The 21,180-nt window shown below is 35.6% G+C and overlaps 1 protein-coding gene across 1 annotated transcript in view; it reads left to right on the forward strand.

The window, feature by feature from the left end:
- Window positions 1–18,511: 18,511 nt before the first annotated feature.
- LOC118198230 (uncharacterized) overlaps window positions 18,512–21,180 on the forward strand; it is a 59,677-nt gene continuing 57,008 nt past the window's right edge. Inside the window, exon 1 of the mRNA XM_085821389.1 lies at window positions 18,512–21,170. The gene's annotated coding sequence lies outside the window, so the exon portion shown is untranslated. The remainder of the gene's footprint in view (window positions 21,171–21,180) is intronic.

A 21,180-nucleotide genomic window follows, 5' to 3' on the forward strand; every position in this document is an offset into this window, starting at 1 on the left:
TGTAAAGCCCTTTAGAAAGGCACGATCCAAATCACTTTTCTGCCCTCCTTTATTACTCTTCCCTAATGAGAAGAGTCATTATAGGGGCCCACCAGCGGCCGAGCGCTAACGCCGCTGAACACTGGTAGTTCGGTCCGAGGTTCGAATCCCGCGAACGGGCTGGCTGCATGGGCGTTTTCGTGATTTTCCCCATGTATAACGTGTATATGAGCTATTTTCCCATAAAAAGTCCTCCATGAAGGCATCCCTCCCTTAAGGCAGATAGCCCTCGAGTGCTTTGCCGTAATCTAATAAACCAAACCATTATAGTGGTTATTTGTGCCCTCCCCAGGAAAGTAGTAAAATTTACAGAATGAAAAACATTCTAAAATTTCGTAACATCAGTTTGACACCTGAAGAGATATGTAGCTAGCCACTGCTCAGAAAAATGAAACGTAAGTGAAATATAAACGCATAAGCATAGGACCCGTACGCACTTTAGGCTATAGGGCGTATGCACTTGAGGTTACGCATGTGTTCCTCAGCGGACACATGCGTTAAGACGGCCTTGGCATAACTACACTGAAGTGCAAAATTAAGAAAATTTGCAAATTATGTCTATTTTTACAAAAAGTATTGAACCAAAGATACTAATTATGGCTCTAAAGAATTATGATGAAACATGTCGAATATAAAGCGTACGCATATCTGCGGAGGGTATCTAGGCCGCACGAAGGGTTTTCGGCGATTTGTGTACTTGTACTTCTTCACAACATTTGCTGTGTTTCTCGCAAGAGTGGGGGTAAATTTTATGACGTATCAGGTAAAATTAGTAGCCAAGAATGTATAGATGATGGAATAAGGGGGGGGATTATCAGTAGATTGGAGATAGGACAGTCAAAAGCGCAGATGGCTGCAATGTAAAGTCCAATGTCATTTGCAATTTCCGGAAGTAGTTTCAGTACAATGGATCTATATCGTTCCTATTTTATATGCACTTCCGAGAAGTACACAATGGATCTATATCAAGAAGACCTGGACAAGGTCCACAAACATTTAAAACGATGAAAGAATCATAATTTAGCACATTCAGGCTGGCGACACAGGACCGCTACAGCTGTTACGTGAGATGTGTGCCGTCAATGTAACTCGAGGTTTACGGTCTATAATTGCCTCAAAGCTTCGTGAGATAGGGCTGTATGCCAGGAAAATCTCTGGTTGCGTTCTGCTCACTGCAGCACGGAAGAGAGCATGTTTAGCATAGTATAGATGACACGTGCCTTGAGCCAGATTTCAGCGGAGCAGCGTGCTTTTTCACAGGTGAGCCGCGATTCATCCTGGGGCACTGATTCTTAGCGTATCTTTATCTGGAGAGAGTATGCAACAAGATACCACCCCCTCTTCATCAGAAAAAAGATCTTTATGGTTGTGGAAGTGTAATGGTTTGAACAGGCATTATGTTGAATAGCCACACACCCTGCATGTGTTTGGCAAATGCTTCCAGACTATTACAAGGTACAGAGAGACCTTAGAGCTCTCTTTTCGACTTTCCAGGAGCGCAGTTGGTGGTGGGTTCCTGTTAATAAACGATAACGGTCGTCTATAAAGGGCTCAGCTAGTCAACCATTACTTGTAAAGTAAAGTAAGTATATTTGTCAACATAGACTGGCCAGCTAGATGTCCTCACCTTAATCCTATAAAACATGTCTTCGACGACGCTTTTGGTAGTCCAGTTTAATCTCGCCATTTCCCCCTCCAAGAACTAAAGTGAAGTTGAAAACTGCCTTGCTGTAGAAGTGGGATCGCCTGACACAGGGATTCCTTAACTGCCTCATGTCCAGTATGGCGTCACCTTGCGCGACCTGTCTGGCTGTGAGAGGGACACATAGCCCATATTACACTTATTTTTAGTTCGATATCACAACGTGGATTTTCGACATCCTTGCATCGTGAACTTTATTGACAATCGCGCATATATGATATGATTTTTGAATAGTACATCTCTTTCTCTGTTATAAATGTATATTCATAGCAAATTTCGTTAAAATCTGCTCATTAGTTTTCAGAAGTTCATTGCTAGTTGCCTAAAATATGGATACTTTTGTGGAGGAACCCACCAGCGAAAGAGTGGTAAGATCGTTGAACACTGATAGGTCAACCGGGGTTAAAATTCAGGCGAACATGAAAGGTTTCATGGCTTTCCTCATATAAAACGTGAATGTGTGCCTGCTTTCCTTAGGAAGTATTCTACGATGGCATCTCTTCCCACACAGACAGTCCTCGAATTTCTTTAATTAATTAATTTAACTTTTAAGTTAGTCGAAGACTTCGAGAGAAAGCGGCTTATAAATCACGTTAGACACGAGGGAAAAGCAACAAGCTGCAATTTCGAGTTTTGACTTCCCAGCAGCTACAGTGACTACCAATAAGTATTTGGACACCTGTGATAGAAAAGAAAAATAATTTTATTCAAAATCAATAATTGGTAGAGCCTCCACGAGAGGTAATTACAGCGTGGACCCTCCAGGGCATACTTTTCACAAGTCTTTGTATGACAGCTAGTGGTATATTCTTCCACTCGGCTTGGAGAAGACATAGAAGTTCCTTCGCCACTTTTGCACGGGTATTGCACCCCTGAATTCGGCGATGCAACTCGTCACAGAGGTTTTCGATAGGGTTCAGGTCTGGACTCTTGGCAGGCCAGTTCATTCGATGAACTCCATTGGCACCATACCAAGCCTTGGTTAACGTCGAAACATGACAACTGGCATTGTCGTCCTGAAAGTAACAGGGGTCCAACCCGTAAAACTGCCACAACGTAGGAAGCACATTATCATCCAAAATAGTGCAGTAGGCATCGGAGTTGAGCTTACCATGAATGGGGACCAAGGGTCCCAGCCCATACCAGGAGAAACACCCCCAGACCATAATTCCACCTCCGCCGAACTTGACTGTTGGCACAATGCATTCTGGCAGGAGACGTTCTCCAGGTAGACGCCAGACCCAGACCCTGCCATCCGAACGGTAAAGGGTGAACCTTGATTCGTCACTTCAAAGAACCCGTTTCCACTGATCTACGGTCCAATTTCGATGTGCTTTGCACCCCATTAACCGAACAGCGCAGTTGGACTTTGTGATCAAAGGCTTATGGGCAGCATCACGACCATTAAAACACAGCAAATGTGCTTCCTTACGGATGGTATTCATTGAAACAATACTCCCGGATGCCTGTTGAAACTCCTCGCGGATGAGGGACATTGGTTGGGTGTGGTTCTTCCGAATTTCTCTGGACAGCACTCGTCGGTCTCTATCTTCCAGTTTCGTTGGTCTGCCGACTCGGGGCACATTCCGACAATCATTGCACACTTTGCACTTCTTAATCACATAGGCCACTGTCGATGTACTTCAGATCATTAGATATGTCCCTTAAGGATCGGCCACATTTGTGATACCCGATAATTATACCTTTCTCGAAATCAGAGAGCTCCGAACTGCGAGGCATCTTGCACGCGACTAAAGCCGATGCTGTTTCCTACACGATATATACCTGCGGAGTCCGTGACGTACCTTAGGACCGCAGATATCATCATTTGCATAGGTGTCCAAATACTTATTGGTAGTCAGTGTATAACCACTAGATTATGCATATGAATCAACATGAAAATCTGAAGCTTATTTTTCCAGCGTAGAGTTGTCATCCCATTTGTGAAACGCACTGTTCGTTTCTCCTCTATTCAGATATTTTTTCCCTTATATCATTTTGGATATGCTTCCTATACAGAATAATAGTTCAATATGCATTTGTTTTATTTTCATTTAATAAATTTAAAAAAAGTTTGGGGGATGAAAAGAAATTACCCATCAATAATTTATGGCCTTTGTTTTTAAGTGCCACTCCTTTCTTTCACGACATTATAAGATACCAACAAAATGCTTCGTAACTTGCCCAGAAATATTATCAGTAAATTTGCCAGCATACTTAACGCCTGTTTCACACTAAATTACTTTCCTGATCTCTGTTATCAAGCAAAGACCTTTCTTCTCCCCAAACCTGACGGATATCGACCTATCAGTCTGTTATCCAGCCTAGGAAAAATTTAGGAACGAATTATACTTACAAGAATCGAACCATATTTTCATCTTTTACCTAACGATCAATAAGGCTTCAGAAAAAATCTTAGCATGACTTGCCAATTCGTGAGAATTGTTGAATTCGTCAGATCTGCATTTCACAATAAGTGTTGCGCTCCTTATGCTGGACGTGGCAAAAGCATTTGACCGCCTCTGCCATGAGAGTCTGATCTTCAAGCTTATCAAACTAGGACTTCCTAGAGAACTTATTCTTCTGATCTTCTCCTTTTTGCAAAACTGTACATTCTTCGTTGCACAAGGAAATGAAAAGTCAACTCCAAGACCTATAAGATCCAGTATCCCGTAAGGCAGTATCCTTGGTTCTGAGCTTTACCGCCGAATTTCGTGTTTTTTTAGGGATGCATGCCTCTCCAAATCTGCAAGAGTAACAATGATTTTCGCCAGCTAAACGCTTTTACTTACTGCTCAACAACGGCCTGTATCCCCTCAAAGCACACATATTCCATTACAAAATCTCTTTATTTCATCCCCTCTATCTGCCTTTCATTTTTGGCTGATATTTTTTAATCACTTTTTATATGTGTATGTTTGTATAAGATAAAAATTCTATTTTTATTTCAGGCCCTTTAATTTTTAATATGGAAATTCTTCCTTTTTGAATTGCGTTATATACCAGGCTCTGTTTTATTTCAAATAAAATTTAAGAAGTAAACATTATTTGCCGATAGCTTTGAGGGAACGCTTTGATGATTCAAAATGTCTTATTGCAACATAATCTCTCTCCAAAAATTCAAAATATTTTAAAACGCGGCAAACTCTTCCAAGCCCGCATCTGTTAACATAATTAGTACCTAATTTACCTGCTGAAATCTACATGTGTGTGCAAATTAAATGCCCATCACTTGAAACTGTACGTTGCTAAAAACGAAGGATCAAATATTTAAAAATCATAAATTCGTCACAAAAGAATAACGCCATAATAAAAAAAAATGAATGATTTTTTTTTTTTTTTAAAGTACAAATTTGGTAAATTACTTTAGAAGTTCCAAAAACTCTTGATTTGGAATATTATTTTTCGTCCTATCTAACGGTACAAAAATCGAAATTCTGCACTGTTTAAAACATGGATATGAGAGAAAATACATTACCCAACATTGGAAAATGCAGCACCAAGCAGGACAGGCCTAAAAATTACGCAAATTTCAGAGTAGACGCACCTTACCGAATTATGCGAATGATGTGAGATGTGCAGCTCTCCAACGTACGTTGAAAAAGATATAAGGTAAGGAACCTGCAGAATGTTCAACTTTAGTGCCGTTATTTCTGCTAGGGAAATCATCGTACAAAATCTGTTCTTATCTTAGAGGACGCGTCTAATAGTAAAGAATGCCAGGCCGTCAACGGAGGCAGTTACAGCAGAATTTAAGAGGGGCATGGTGATCGGACTGAGAAAGGCAGGTTGGTCCATACGGCAAATCTCAGCTGACACACACCTTGATGCGTCCACAGTACCAGCTGTGGCAACGATGGTTGGAACAAGGAAATGTGCCAAGTTCGATGGGTGCCGGTGCAGCCAGAATGACGTCAGCACGTATGGACAGACGCATTCGACGACAGGAGGTGGTGCACTCGCAAGTCACTTCTACCTCCATTCTGCAGCATGTTCAAGACAACCTGCATGCTCCAATATCTACCAGAGCTATTTGCCGTTGATTGGTGGCTAGTGGCCTGCATTCGTGGCGTCCGCTAAGAAACTGCAATTGACCCCACATCATACACTCCAACGTCTGCAATGGTGTCGTGCTCGAGCGATGTGGACGACGGAATGGCACAAAGGTCGTGTTCTCAGGATGAGACAAGCTTCTGTTTCTCCAATGATAGTCTCCGCGTACGAGTGTGGCGTCGATGTGGAGACAGGTTCAATCCCGACAGCAATTGTGGAACGCTCCACTGCGCGACATCATGGTTTGGGGGCCAACTGCTTACGATTCCAGGTCACCTCTAGTTCGTATTCAAAGCACTATGACGGCCCAATGATACGTGGATCATGTGCTGCGGCTGCTGACACTTCTGTACCTTCAGGGAGTGGCCAATGCCCTCTATCAGCAGTACAACGCCCGACCACACACTGCTCGCATGAGCCAACGTATTCTGGAAGGTATCTTTTTGTTAGTGAAATTGCGCTTTGCGACGCTGCCAACGGGCTCACAGGCCACAGAACAACCCTCTTTTCGGCCTGTGTTATTGAAGTAAATCCACTTTTCATCACAAGTGACGATCCGGTCCAGAATTTTGTCCTTGCGTTGATATTCGAGCAGATTAGTGCAGGCCCGGACACGTATATCCTTATCTTTTTTAGACAGTTCATGTGGCACCCAGCGATTGAACTTATACGTCAAGTTTATGCGACGTATAGCGCGGCTAATGGATATGGGACTAACGTCTAACTCCTTAGCAAGCTCTCCATGAGTTCTATACTGATTTTCTTCTACAAGTTCTCGCAAGCGGGTCTCATGAACGTCAGTAGGCCTGCCAGAGCGCTCTGCTTTTGAGCCCAGTCCTTGTTTTTGAACTTTCGGTTCCAAATTTTTTTAGTGTCATATGTTACGACATTAGTACCTAAAGCTGTAGCACATGATTTGGTGACATTTTGTATCTGATTTTTTGAAACAGAATTGGAAGTAAATGATGGTTCTAATCTGGTAGCGTGATAGTTCTATTTCAGACACCTTGTACTTAATAGTAACGATAATTTTTTACAAATTTCACAACGCAGTGTATAAGCTAGTTCTCCCGCCTTATTAGCATGCCTTCGCAGTTTAGTGGTCAGCACGCTGGGCGCGTATTCCATAGGTCCGTGGTTCGATTACCGGCGAAGGTGTTGCTCATTTTTAACTTCTCCTGCTTCCAAAACATACCTAATATCTCTGCAGTGGCGCCCGAACTAAAAGGGGGGTTGATGATGATTCTCCACACCCAGGATTTGGCGATTGGGTCCCCTAAAACCCCAGCCGCCCTTTAAAAGGGAGAGTATATAAAGAATTTCTCCTGCCTTCGTAGTGTAGTGGTCAGCACACTCGGCGAGTATTCTAGAGGTCTGTGGTTCGATTCCCGGCCAAGGTGTTTGCTAATTTTTCCCTTGTTCTGCTTTCAAAAAATACCTAATATCTCTATGAGTGTTCTAAAGCAAATCTCTTTTTTTCAAATGCCAAAAACCATTTGACAAAATATGATTAAACACGCCAGCGTATTATGTTTGCGAAGACGGTATTTGCGGTGGCGGGAAAGTTTCGTTAAAACCCAATATATATGTATGTTATTATGATTCCCCTTAAAAAGTCGGGATCTGTCCATGGAATCAGCAATAATTCTTCTGCTTTACTCTACTATTTAGTTTTTATTTACACTGCTGTACCTTTATTTATAATCTGGTAGCTTATATTCAAATCTAAAAATGCTTTCTTAATTGCCAATTATTACCACAATAGCCCACTTTTGCATTCTAAATTTCATTTCGAATTTCTCAGGAGAAAATTTCCTTTATTTTGCTTTGTTATTCTCCCTCCTTTCAGCATGCCTTCGTGATGTAACGGTTAGCACACTTGTTTCGTATTCGAAATGACGAGGTTCGAGTCCTGACGACGAGGGTATTTCTCATTTTCCATATCCTCTTGCTCGAAAATAACCTAATGACTCTACAGTGGCCCCGCGCTAAAAGATGGTGGATGATGATTCTTCGATCAGGATTTGGCGATTGGGTTCCCTAAAGCCCATATCACACGGCGTTTGTTTCACATGAACAACTGTTTCGGACAATTTTTATGCCTGTTTTACTATTGAAAGAAAGACGTGCGACTTTTTCCTTCCTTTCGAAAAAAGTTGCAAGTTGTTCGTTTTCAACCAATCAGCTATCAGCGCCGAACGCTGTTATCTTGTTTGCAATGGAGAACCAGTTTTCCGTGTGTTAACCCCAAAGCGAGCTGTGGTAATTGGCTGTTGTGACAAAGCAGAAAAATTGTTCCAAACAGTTGTTCTTTCGAAACAAACCGACGTGTGATAGCAGCCTAAGGTATTTTCCCTCCTCCTTTCTGCATGCTTTCGAGGTGTAATGGTAGTACACTCGGTGCGTATTCGAGAGGTCTAGGTTCGAGTCCCGGCGAAGGCATTGCTAATTTTTCACATCTCCCATATGAAAGAAGTCCTGACAATCTACAACTGAATTGAATTATTTATATAAATATAAAAAAGAGGGATTGTCATTGATTAGAATGAAGACATAAAATTATTTCTGAAAACATTTTTTAGAAATTTGATATTTAGCTTTAAATATAAGTAACCTAATCTGATGAGAAGGTGAAAATGTAATAAATTGATAAAAGAAATAATTTTGTAGGGGGGGGAATTCTCGTAGTAGAAATGAAAGAAGTAATATACGTTTTAATCTTACAACAACAACAAACAAACAAAAAAAAAAAAAAAAAAAACTGAGATATGTAAATTTAACGAGTTATCTTTTGACTTTCATTTTCTAATCAGTGAAAAATTAACATTAATAAAATTTAAGCTATCCAAATCAAGAAGCTTATAATTTAGCATTTAAATACCTAAATGATATACAAATAAAAATTTCATCACAACTTTCTAGCTTTAAAAACCAGTTATTTGAACAGTAAGACTGCTTTAAATCTTTTGAAGATAATTCTCTAAATACAGCCTAGTTCAATCATAATGAAATTTGAAGCTGAAATAAGGCTAATATTCCCAGTTACTGTTGCTGATGGTAAGAGAAGCTTCTATAATCTTAAAATAAGAAAACATTATGAAACATCTTCATCTATTCTCTGTATAGAATATGAATTAAGCTATCAAATTCCTTCTGGAAAAAATATTGATGATTTTGTTCTATAAAGGTAAGGAGAATTAAATTATATACAGTCAAAAGTCTTTAATCCGGACTCGACGGGAGTTCGGCGATTCCGAATTATCGATTTTTCCAGATTATAGATCATCAGTTTAAATCTGGTAAGATGGCATGCAGAAGTTATAAAATTAAAAATATGAAACCGTAATTTATGAAATAAAGAACAATTATGATCTAAAGGATATCAAAATTGACAAAAAAAAAAAAAAAAAAAAAAAAAAAAAACTTAATATTTATTTATTTTTTTTTTTATTAAACATTTCTTTCAATGTAAGTTGTTTAAGTTGCTTTGTTTTATGTGATAATACTTTCTCTTTAATGCTATAAACAGACATAATTTCTTCTTCAGTTACAAAGTTCCGCTGGTCAAGTCCTATAATTGCTGTGTCGAGAATACCGACTAATTTGTCAATCGAAATTTTTCCGTTTTCAATAACCTCTGTGTCCCTTTCTTCACTATCGGAAGTGAATTATAATGAGGAGGAATTTGATTTAAATCATATCAAAGACGGAGTACATGGAGATAAAATACTGCATTTAGTAAGGAATTATAAGACAAATAAAATAAAAAATCTGCCCTGAAGATAAGGATAGTGCTGACAGATCAACTTCCAATTCATTGCGCGCCGTGTCGTTCCCTTCCCCCGCAGAGCAGCGTGAAATTGATAAACATATTTCGGCATGATTAGATAATCAAAGGATATGCCTTTATCCATTTTTTGCAGCAATTCCACTTTTGGTTTAATGGACTTCGAAACATACTTTCGCTTTGTAGATCCTTTACATATTAGTAAATATATATCGGAAATTCTATTTGACATAATCGAAAGTTCAAGCTTACTTTTATAAAATTGCTGTAACAGTCTGCAAAAAATAATAAGCCGGATCCAATTCGAAGATTAAGGAACAACGCAATCTGCAAGATTACCTGAATTAGATAATTTCAGCTAAGCTTATACCGTCCGTTATACATTAAACGCGCTTGCGTAAACGTATTATGCGCATGCGCACACGCATATTCGCAGCCGTAAAGGTCTTACGCGCATGCGCAGAAATTTTGTAGATTTGAGGTCCGGATATTTAATCATTCCGGATTATGGGTGTCCGAATTAACGACTTTTGACTGTATATAAAATTACATAATTAGTACAGCATTTTTTACATTGCTATCTATTCTGTTTCTTTGATATTTGCTATTTTTTAAACATTTCTCAGTTTATAAATATAGATCATTAATTGTAACATAATTTTTCTGAATATATAAAGCTATGATTGAACATATTATAAGTGTTAGAATGTTGTGATTTGAAATATTTATCTTCAATGAATATGAAAGCGTATAAATATCATTAATTTCAATAAACATAGGGGTATGCCTCTGCTTAAGGCAAAAAAATATCTATGTAATGCTCTACTTAGTTAGAGTCAGCATTGCAATATATGTTTTACAAATTCCTCAGTGTAACCTCAAAAATATGTATTGATATTTATAATTATAAAAACATATAATTTCTAGACCTTTCACCAGAAAACGTTATTTCCAATTCAATCAGTTCTTATGATTCAGAGAACGTAAAGAGATAATATAAAAATCAGCTCTGTGCTTCAAATCCCTAATGCATTATTTATGGAACTCCTAAATGTATTCTTTTCATGTGGTATCTATTGTCATGACTTTGAGCACACATGTTTGGGACAAGAATATTTGCATCTGATAAATGTTTGTTAATATAAATATTCAGTTTAAATTGAATTTTCAGAATATATTTTCATATGTGAAATTTTCAGAAATTTTTATACATGGAACATACCTTCATCCACATTAAGAAACCTTATAATGTATTTTGCTTATATCATTTAATGACTATTATCTAAAAATATGTCGCATTACTTAGCATTCCTGACTGCATAACTTTTCTTCTGTTTTATCTTCTCAGAAACAAAATAAATCATTATATTTTAATGCTTTTCTGCATAAATTATTTTCTTTTATTTAGTCCCAGAAATAAAATAAACCAACTTACTTTAATGTTTTTTTCTGAAATAATTTAAAGTAGTCTTTTAGATATTTTCAGTAACAATTTGGATATAAAAGTTCAGCTGAACTTTGGGAAGTGGCCATTACATGCTTTGCTATGCTTTTGTACACTAAACCCTACATTTAATAATTTTATTGCATCGAATTTACTGTCTCTTATTTTAGATTACAAGTGAATCATTTCTTATGGGATTCACGATTAGGCCTTTTCAACACTAGATTTTTTTTCCACTTGTTGTAATCTCAACTATTTCTAAATGTTAGGTTAGGTTATTTAACTATGGCAAAGCCTTGAGGGCTATCTGCCTAAGGGGAGGGATGCCTTTGTGGAGGACTTTCTAAGGGAAACTGGCTCGTATACAAGTTACACATGGGTAAAACCACGAAAACGGCCATGCAGCCAACGCATTTGCGGGATTCGTACCTTGGACCGAACTACCAGTGTTCAGCGACTTTACCGCTCGGCCGCTGGTGGGCCCCTATTTCTAAATAATGTCATCTGGTGTGACCGCACAGATTCTAGTGCCAGCTCTCATGAGGTTTCAGGTGGTTTATAGACGTCTTTTATTTCCTTTCAGAGGCAGATGTAAATGCTCCAAGCCCTTATATGCATCATAAGAGAGTGATTTTTTATTACTGAAAAACAGCTAAAACAGAAGCAAAATGCATGGTCTTTTTCTTCACTATGATTAATTAATTATGATCTCCATTGTTCAAGTCCCTGATGCAATGATTTGGTGAATATTTTCTAAAATAAAATAATTATCCCCTTTCTCTAGCAGATCTTTCAGTTCTTTGGCATCACTTACAGAAGGATTCTATCTTATCACATCAATGTTGAAGTACATTACTCAATTTCTTTTATGAAGAGAAAAATGCTAAAGCAATGCAATTATTGCTCTCATTATTACTAATGTCAAAATTACTAGGATAACACGTCCTGATTTTGGTGGGACAGTCCTGATTTTTGGAGGACTATCCCGTGCCCCACAGATTTTTAAAAATGTCCCGCTTTTTTAGAAAACATCTGCATTTCTTATTTTAAATGTACTGTTAAAATATATTACCTATTATTTATTAATTATTATAGTAAATATAAAGAAATAAAAAAAAACACATAAAATGTATGCAGAGTACACTAAAATAGGCGATGTAACGAGTTAGATTTACTCGGTGGTGTTCGATCATTGTCGTTACGTCTCGTCAAGGAATATCTATTGTTAATGGAGGAACAGCTAGCATTAGCTCAAGGGCTATTTGCTTTCCACACTATAAACCACAATCAAAGTTTCAGATCAATTGATTGTACATCGTAAATGATCAAATGATTTGTATGACAAAAAATTTGCAGAAGCAACGACAAAAACTGAAGCAATTATTTGTAATGTTTTTTCACTATATTCGTTTTCACAATTGCAGAAACAATTAGATTTTAAATGCACATTTATATCCATATATTATGATGCTTCCAACCACAAAAATTTTAAATTATTTTCCACAATTGTTAAACTTTTTGATCTAGAAACAGAAATTAAAATTAGAATATTAGATTTTATTTCACTGCCGGGTGAAACTTCAGAAATAATTTTTGATTCAATAAGTACTATTTTAAAACATAATAATTTGAACTATAAAATCTTTGCCTATTGTGAGGATAACACTAATGCAAATTTTGGTGGAAAAGCTAGAAGAAGCATCAATAACGTTTTTACGAACTTAACGAACATTTGAACCACAAAATTATTAGAGTAGCTTGTTGGAAAGAAGGAACGGAAGACCCTCAGATGTATCCCCAGGGGTGTTCTCTATCAAAATTTGGATGGCTGCAGCATTAACACAGTGGAATTATACCTGTATTACCAACAGTTTAATTTGCATATTCCACCACATGATGAAATGATGCTTGGTACTGAATTTGGAAAGAAATGAAGGACAGAAGATATGCTTCTAGTTCCATATAATTTGATATAAGTCTAACACTGACATACAGTGTGTTCATTTTAAAGCAGGTAAGAAACAAAATCATTATTTCAGTCTTGTATCTCTATTATTACAGTTGTTTTAAAGGGAGAATCAAGTAATAGAAAATAAAATAAAAAATAGAAATGCAAAACTCAAATAATGATTTTTTTAAATGATCTGTCTTATAATAAATGCACTGTGTTATGAATAACACAACATATTGCATTACACTTTACTCATATCTCATCACAAGCAACTTCAGTCCCGTCTTCCCTAGGATACTATGTTCAGCTGTTTCTTTGTAATATACATGTCAACAACCTTATATTTATGTTAGACTAGCTGTACCCGCCCGGCGTTGCCCGTGCATTTAAAAATTGCAGATAAGTGAATAGCGCAGGAATAGTAGTGTAGGACATGTAGACTGTCTCTCTCTCTTCCCCCCCCACAAGCTACAAAAAAGAAATGAATTGTAATTAATCGATTTAATGTATCGTCAAAACAGCAAACTAACGCTAGAATAAAGAAATCAATTGTTACAATCGAACGTTATTTGAAAAGAAATAATAATATCAGTGAGTCAAAAAAACCGTGATTAATTAATTATAAATAATTTTTTTAAAATTTTTCTAATTCAAAAATCGAAAATCGGGCTTCGAGGTCTGGCGGCCAGCCCCTTTGTGCTTCCGTATAAAAAATTCCAGGTCCCTGCGTGCGATAGATTTGGCTGGAGAGCTCGGTCAGACAGACAGACAGACAGATAATTAATTATAAATAATTTTTTTAAAATTTTTCTAATTCAAAAATCAAAAATCGGGCTTCGAGGTCTGGTGGCCAGCCCCTTTGTGCTTCCGTATAAAAAATTCCAGGTCCCTGCGTGCGATAGATTTGGCTGGAGAGCTCGGTCAGACAGACAGACAGACAGATAATTAATTATAAATAATTTTTAAAAAATTTTTCTAATTCAAAAATCGAAAATCGGGCTTCGAGGTCTGGTGGCCAGCCCCTTTGTGCTTCCGTATAAAAAATTCCAGGTCCCTGCGTGCGATAGATTTGGCTGGAGAGCTCGGTCAGACAGACAGACAGACACATTACACTTGCTTTTATTATTATAGAAGATAGATATTGTAAATTTATTGATGTATGCTGAAAATTTGGTGACATGGCTATCCATCCTCAAAAAAGGTACACAGAAATAGTTACTTAAATGATGTCATGAAGACTTGAGTACTTGGTGCCAATTAAATAACATGCATAGAAACAGAAAAGCCTGCCTGTATAACTTTTGTATTGTGTCACAAGCCTTTTGACTTGGAGTTTTACATAATAATATCCATGTGCCTCAATACTAAACTTTTAACTAAATGGGAATTGTCTTAAATAGAAATTTGTCTTGGAATTAATGGATTGGAGGAATTATCATTGAAATAATTGTTTCTAAACTTTTAACTACATGGTAATTGTCTTAAATAGGAATTGGTCTTGGAATTAATGGGTGGAAGAACTAACGTTAAAGATAAATAATTTTTTCAATGTAATTAAACAACAGGAGTAAGGTGGGGATATGCGACTTCCACTTTATTTACAACTTACAAACCTACTTACTGTTATGAAATATTCCAGCACTCAATTAATAACTGCCTTTGAGGATTTGAAGAACAAATTGGAACAAATGCAATATCAGATTCTTCACCTTGACTGGCATTGAAAAAAACAACCCTAAGAGTTACTTTTATACTGAACTGGACAACTGTGCATGTCTCATGAGATAAAATTTCCAACTCAAGTTTCAACAACATTCTTAGACTTTCATAGATGTCTCAGATAAACTTTGAGCCACAAAGCTTAAAATTCAGCAGGGTTTTGTTTAATTTACATTGAGGGAAAACTCAAGGATTTTGATGATTTACTAGACTGGTGCCCTTGTGAAGATACACTAGTTGTGTTTTGATTAGCAGTGGAATATCATTGCTGGGCTGTCCACATGAATAAGACTGGAATTTTTAATAGTCTTGATTATCTCTGCCATTCTGGCTTTATGGATAGTGATCACTTCCTTCTTTGTCCTGCTCTAACAAAGAATTCTCTACTTAAACATAATTGGGAAGCTCGAAATAACATGAGACTTTTTTCACACTATTTTAAACTTTAGTAATTTAAATTTAGCATTTTAAACTTTAGTAATTTAAATTCTGGCTTGGCTATTGAATTCTAATTTTATGCTTATATGCTATATTTTGATATTGTTTTATCACCTAAGGACAAATTTTCAAAGGTTTTTCTTTTTAAGTATATAGTTTACGAAATTTAACTCATAATATCCTAAAATATGATTTCAACTAACAAGGAATAAATAACATTTTTATGACTTGAGTATCAAGTATAATAACTGAAATTCAAATATTTCTTATTCGTAACATATTTTACTTGTATTCACTATCAAACATGCCAAACTTGAATAACACTGAATCTTGAAGGATCTTAATATCCAGTACTGTAAGCCTGAATACAGATGATACTGTAAGCAGCTTCTGTTTTATTACTTGATAAATACAAAGTTCTAAGATTGAAAACGAGGAAAAAAAAAAAAAAAAAAAAAAAAGATTAAAAACCTAGGAATTGAAATACCACAACATATAAGGGAGAGTTAAATAAGCACGTAACTAAAAAAATAAGAAAACTGTAGCATGTTTTTCTTTAGTACTACTACTTTAATGCATTTTATTACCTGTTACAACAAGTTTGATTGTTATGGCATTTGGATTTACAAAGTAGATCAGCTGATTTGCACAAACAGATGTTCGTAGTACACTTTTTTTAACAGCTGCATTTTCTAAGTCCTTGTATCCCAACTAAAGAATTTTTTTTTTTTTTTTTTTTTTACTATTTCACATACACTTACTTCTTCTATACCAACTTCTTCAATGTTCAAAAAATTTTTCTTTACAAAAAATAAACTGCTTTCCTGTTTACAACGATTTTAATTTACCGAACTTACTATCAAAAACATAAAAACTCATCATCTTAAATATCTCTAATAACGGCTATTATTGATTTTGGATCCATTTTTGATCTATCAATATCAGGTACTTTTATTTTAACATTTTTCCAAAAGTATTTGTCCAAATGTAGGTTTCGGAAAGTTTTTAGTAGACACAGTCTTCATCTTCTTTGCCTGCTTCTGAAGTCCTTCCTTAACTGTCTCTCGAAACACTTTCACATTTTGAGTTTTCTTGATAATTGCACCCGTTGTGTCAGAGCATATATCTAGTTCTTTCATTTCAATTCAAACTTTAGTATCTGCTTCCATTGTTATGTCTGATTATTTTTCATATGCATTATTATTATCTTGCAATTCTAAATCAACTGTTGATTTGAGATTAGTTTTCCCATTTTCTGTATTAATCACACATTCATTAGTAATACATACTTATAACTTTTTTCTAAATCCTGTTCAGTGGTCATGGAAACAAACTTCAGGGAAAGTGCAGAATCACCCCTGTTTAGCGCATTTCTCAAAATCGCCAACTTGAAAATAACAAGTCTAAGAATTGCACAAACTCAGTGTCCATGTACACAACGACCTATTTTTGCTTAAAATAACATCAGAGAATTACACAAACTCGGCACTACGCACTCCCTTGACTTTGTCCATGTGAACATCGATAAGTGGGCGATTCTGCACTTGCGCCCAAACTTCTTCTTTTTTAGAGCGTAGCTGCTTGCACTTGTTTAAATTATGTCCAAGTTAGACTGCGAATGGTACAAATAAGGAGAGGCAGGAACAGAAAAGTGTCATGACGGAATTTGTGTGCGAAGGCTTATTCAAGGTTGATTTAAATCCCTCATTTCAGGATTTTACCAGAAGGCATTGGTAACTCCTTGGTTTTACCTCAAAGGGTGAAGTGGAATCATATTAAAGCATACTTCGAGCTTTTAACAAGCTACTTTGGTAAAAGCTAGGTTTTACTGGTAAAACCTAGGATTTAACAGACTTTAGGATCTTACAGTAACATATCTCCATTCATACTGCGTATAATATTTTACTCGTAAAATGTATACGATTCTCTTATGTTCTTAATATATATTGAATATATATTGATTCAAATAATGAATAAAACTTAAATGCAATAGTGAAAAACAAGTGCAAATGATTTTTTAAAAAGTACGTAGCTTTTTCATAATATTTATTAAATTATAAAATGAAAAAATATAATTTTTTCACAATTTTTTTTATTAAATTATAAAATGAACAAATATCATTATTTCACAATTCACAAAATTACACATATATACAATAGTTAATATATATTATTAGTAATCTTCCTTTTACTTACTGTTTATTCCTAAACTACTTTTTTTTTTTTTTTTTTCTTTATTACAGATACTTTAATAATCCCATTAAAATATTCTCGTGCTTTCATGAAAAGCAGTATTCAGCAGAATTACTAGATTTTATTTTAAATGATGTTATGATCATCAGTTATGTTATGATCATGTTATCAAAAACAGCAGTAATATTAAAGAATATGAAGATTTAAAAATTATTAGAACACTGCTCGTATTTTGTTATACTTCTAACTCGGAAAAAAAAATCTTCCGGATTCTACAATTCTGAAGTTTTAGTTACATGCTCCATTACATAACGCATTTGTAATCTAAGTTTGTTTTATTTGGTTATTAATGCAGTTATATGTAATCATGTCGAAACATTTATCAATACGTAATGGATGTAGTTACCAAATAATTTTTTGCCATCGGTGTTTGTTTACATAATGATATTAAGGATTTTCTATAAACTGAACTTCTCGAAATTCACATAAAAAAGTGGAATACAGCCAATTATAGTAACCCAGACAAATAGTTTGTGATGTATTGTTGCCACCAGTCACGTGAGACCCGCTAACTTCCGTAAACCGTCAGCGTTTGTAGTCGCATAATTGTAACGGACTTGAGAACTATTATTACCGTTTCCATCTTCATATTTTGCTGAATGCGGATTTAGGGCCATAAATGATTTGCTGCTTAAAAAAAAAAAAAAATCGGAAAAAAAACCTGGAGACTTGAGACTCAAGTTATCTAAATTGGAATCTGACATAAAATTTCTTTGCAGCAAGTATCCGCAAGGAACTCGCTAAATTTAAATAATAAAAATTACTAATACTTAAAAAATTAAAAAAAAAAAAAAAAAAAAAAAAAAAAAAACTTTCACTAGAATGAGTTTTTTCTTGAATTTCAGTTCTCCATGTTTTGAAAGTTCACTTACTGTGTTTGCTCACAAAATTTCGTAGTCATTTCTTCCTAAAAGCTATAATTCAAGTTTCTTTCGTGAAAATTTCAATTTTTAAATATTAAAAATTAGGTATATGCTAGGGGGAGCTTAAAAATTTTAGAGAGGGTTAGGTGTGGCATAGCACAAAAAAGGTTGGGAAATACTGGTTCAGACGGCTTGTGCAAAGACAATACATATTCTTTGGCTTGTGCTCAAGCATTTCCCCACCTGCAGCGCTCTTAGTAGCATCTAAATCAAGAAAGCCGGTACACAGCACGTAATTACTGCGTGCTAATCGCGGTTTAGAGACGAACTTGTAATATTTTCATACGGGCATAAAGATTTATTGGTTCACCAAATAAAAAACTTTTTACTGTTATGTTCATTTAAGAGGTTGAATGAAATATCGAATTCCTTCTTTTATTTTCGGCGCCCTGTAGGAATTATATTAATGAAGAAATTTTAACTATATGATGCAGTATTTTATATAAAATGTTTCATGTAATAATATTATTCTTTGCATCGTAATACTATCGTTCTTTCATGTGTCATCTATTTTGTTGAACAGTTTTAATGCGAATATATTATCTGCAGAGAATTCCCACCGCTCGGATTCTGTATAGAAGGGAAATTTAAGTTTCAGAATAAATTATTTTATTCTTATGATACGTTGTATATATAATGTTATAAAAGTGCTGTTAAAATAGCTGTGTTGTGAAATGAACTGAAGTAATAACCGGCGCAAGGCGCTGCTGTTTTGTGACGTCAGCCTGCGTGCTGAATGTTTTCGAATCTTTTTGAGTGTGGACGAACGAAAGCTGAGCTCGGAAGAGTGATACTGTTTTGATGGAAATAAAGAATGATTTATTAAGAATTTTTTTGTCTTTATTCATAATGCACCCAGCCTCGGGTAGAGGCAGGCCCGCAGCTGAACGAACTGTTTTAAATATATTTGATTTATATATTTTCTGTGTTCTTCGTAACAAGCTGGAAATGCAGTATGTGAAATAAAGGGGGGGGGGAGAAAGAAGAAGAAGGATGTAATAACGAATGGTCATTTAGACTAAAGATGCGTTTTACTGAAAAATGACGTTAGTGAACACAAGCGAAAATTGCTTGAATATATTCTTCCTAATTGCCGACATTTTGTACCGATTTTTGCGCTAGAGGTTGTTTCTAACGTTTCTTTGTAACGGAATACTAAATTGTAATTAAGCTATGGCCATAAATTTACTCTTTAACATCTTTAGTAACCAGCATTTTAGTCATTGCACATTCAGAACCTTAGTTTATTATTATTATTTTCCTGTTAATGATGTCATATAATAACGTAATGAAAACTATAAGTGGAAGTGAGTGGATAACTAAAATGCTCTTTTTATTATGCAGTTATGTCATCACCATTCAGTCACATTTAAATACTATTGCTTTAGAATTCACCCTGTATATCCTCATATTGTGAAAAATTCTTTTTGAACAGTTCTGTAGTACATTCTGTGTAATCTTGCCACTGCTATATAATATGCATATATTTGTCATTTTTTTAACTTAATGTTATTGCATTTAATCCATTATGCATTTAAAAAAAATTTTTAATTTTGTGCATTTAAAAAATTTTTCCAGTTTTTACATATTGTGGATTATATTAAAATTCTTGTTATATGGTGGATTTCAATAAACTGTAATTTCGTGCAAAATTTACCCAATATCTATTTGATCCCTTAAGGCATAACTTAATACTTTCGATACTTTTCTGTTTCGCCAGCGCAAATCTCGCTAAGCAGACTTTATTGGTGACAACATAAAGTATACACATAAAAAAATGTTAACAAATGTTAATTCCAGAATTTTTTATTTTCAAGGCATAGACATTTTAATATCCTTTAAAATTCTGTAAAATGCTTAGAACAATCAATTTGTAAAAAAGATATTAATTTAAGAATTTACTGTGCTTTCATAGTTTAACATCCTGATTCACCGTTTCATATCACATGACACCAAGTGATTTCATTTCGTGTAAACAATGCTACAAAATTCTAATTCTCTCAGTAAATATCTACATTAATTTCAAGTTAAATCTTAATTTAGAATAAAAGTTTAAATGCAAGAATTATTTCAATATGTACAAATAGCTTACTCAGAAATTATGTAAAACTGCAGTGCTTTACATCGCTAGTGCATTCTCGTTAGAATTGATGTATTTAACCCTTGACTTTGCCTTTTCTATATTTTCGCCTTCGAATGAGTGGTGTGATTGCATCCTAATCGACTTAATTACCGCGAATGGCCTTGGGCATAAAATTAAACTATCTGATAGAAATTTCTATGTAATTGTATGCCAGTTTTGAAAAAAAACAATCAATCTGATAAGAAATGGCTGCGACCTGTGTTTTGAAAATGAGGCGTAAAATGTTACCAGCTAGGATATTCCGTTTGTCATCAGTTGTACCATTATTGGTGACTTTATCGCCTACGCTGCAAAATGGAAAAGTACCATACTTTCTAAAGGTTTCAATTCATACTTCAGTAATGCTTATCAGGAACTTATGTAGTAGTCTTAACTTGTATTTACCATCACGATTTTTCTAAAAGAATTTCGTACATTCACAATTAGTAAACTAAACTCAGTGGTGCAACAGCCCTAGTAGGACATGGCCTGCAGTGCCCTGTTTCTGCTTTCTTGACCTTTGGACCCCCAGTGCATTAGCATATGCCCTGGACAAGTGGTCAGCTTGTTGCAGCCCCCCCCTCCCCCCGCTGTTTAGTCCCCAAGTGAACTTGGTACTTATTTTATCAACCCACTTAAGGGATGAAAGGCTGAGTCAAACCTTGCACAACCTGATGATTGAACCCCGGGCCTATGGTGTGCTAGACACTTCGCCACTAGGCGGTCATTCACAGTTACAGTAAGTCACA

Source organism: Stegodyphus dumicola, chromosome 7 (genome assembly GCF_044657685.1).
Source record: "Stegodyphus dumicola isolate Sdum_Otavi_A_Nest chromosome 7, ASM4465768v1".
Classification (NCBI taxonomy): domain Eukaryota; kingdom Metazoa; phylum Arthropoda; class Arachnida; order Araneae; family Eresidae; genus Stegodyphus; species Stegodyphus dumicola.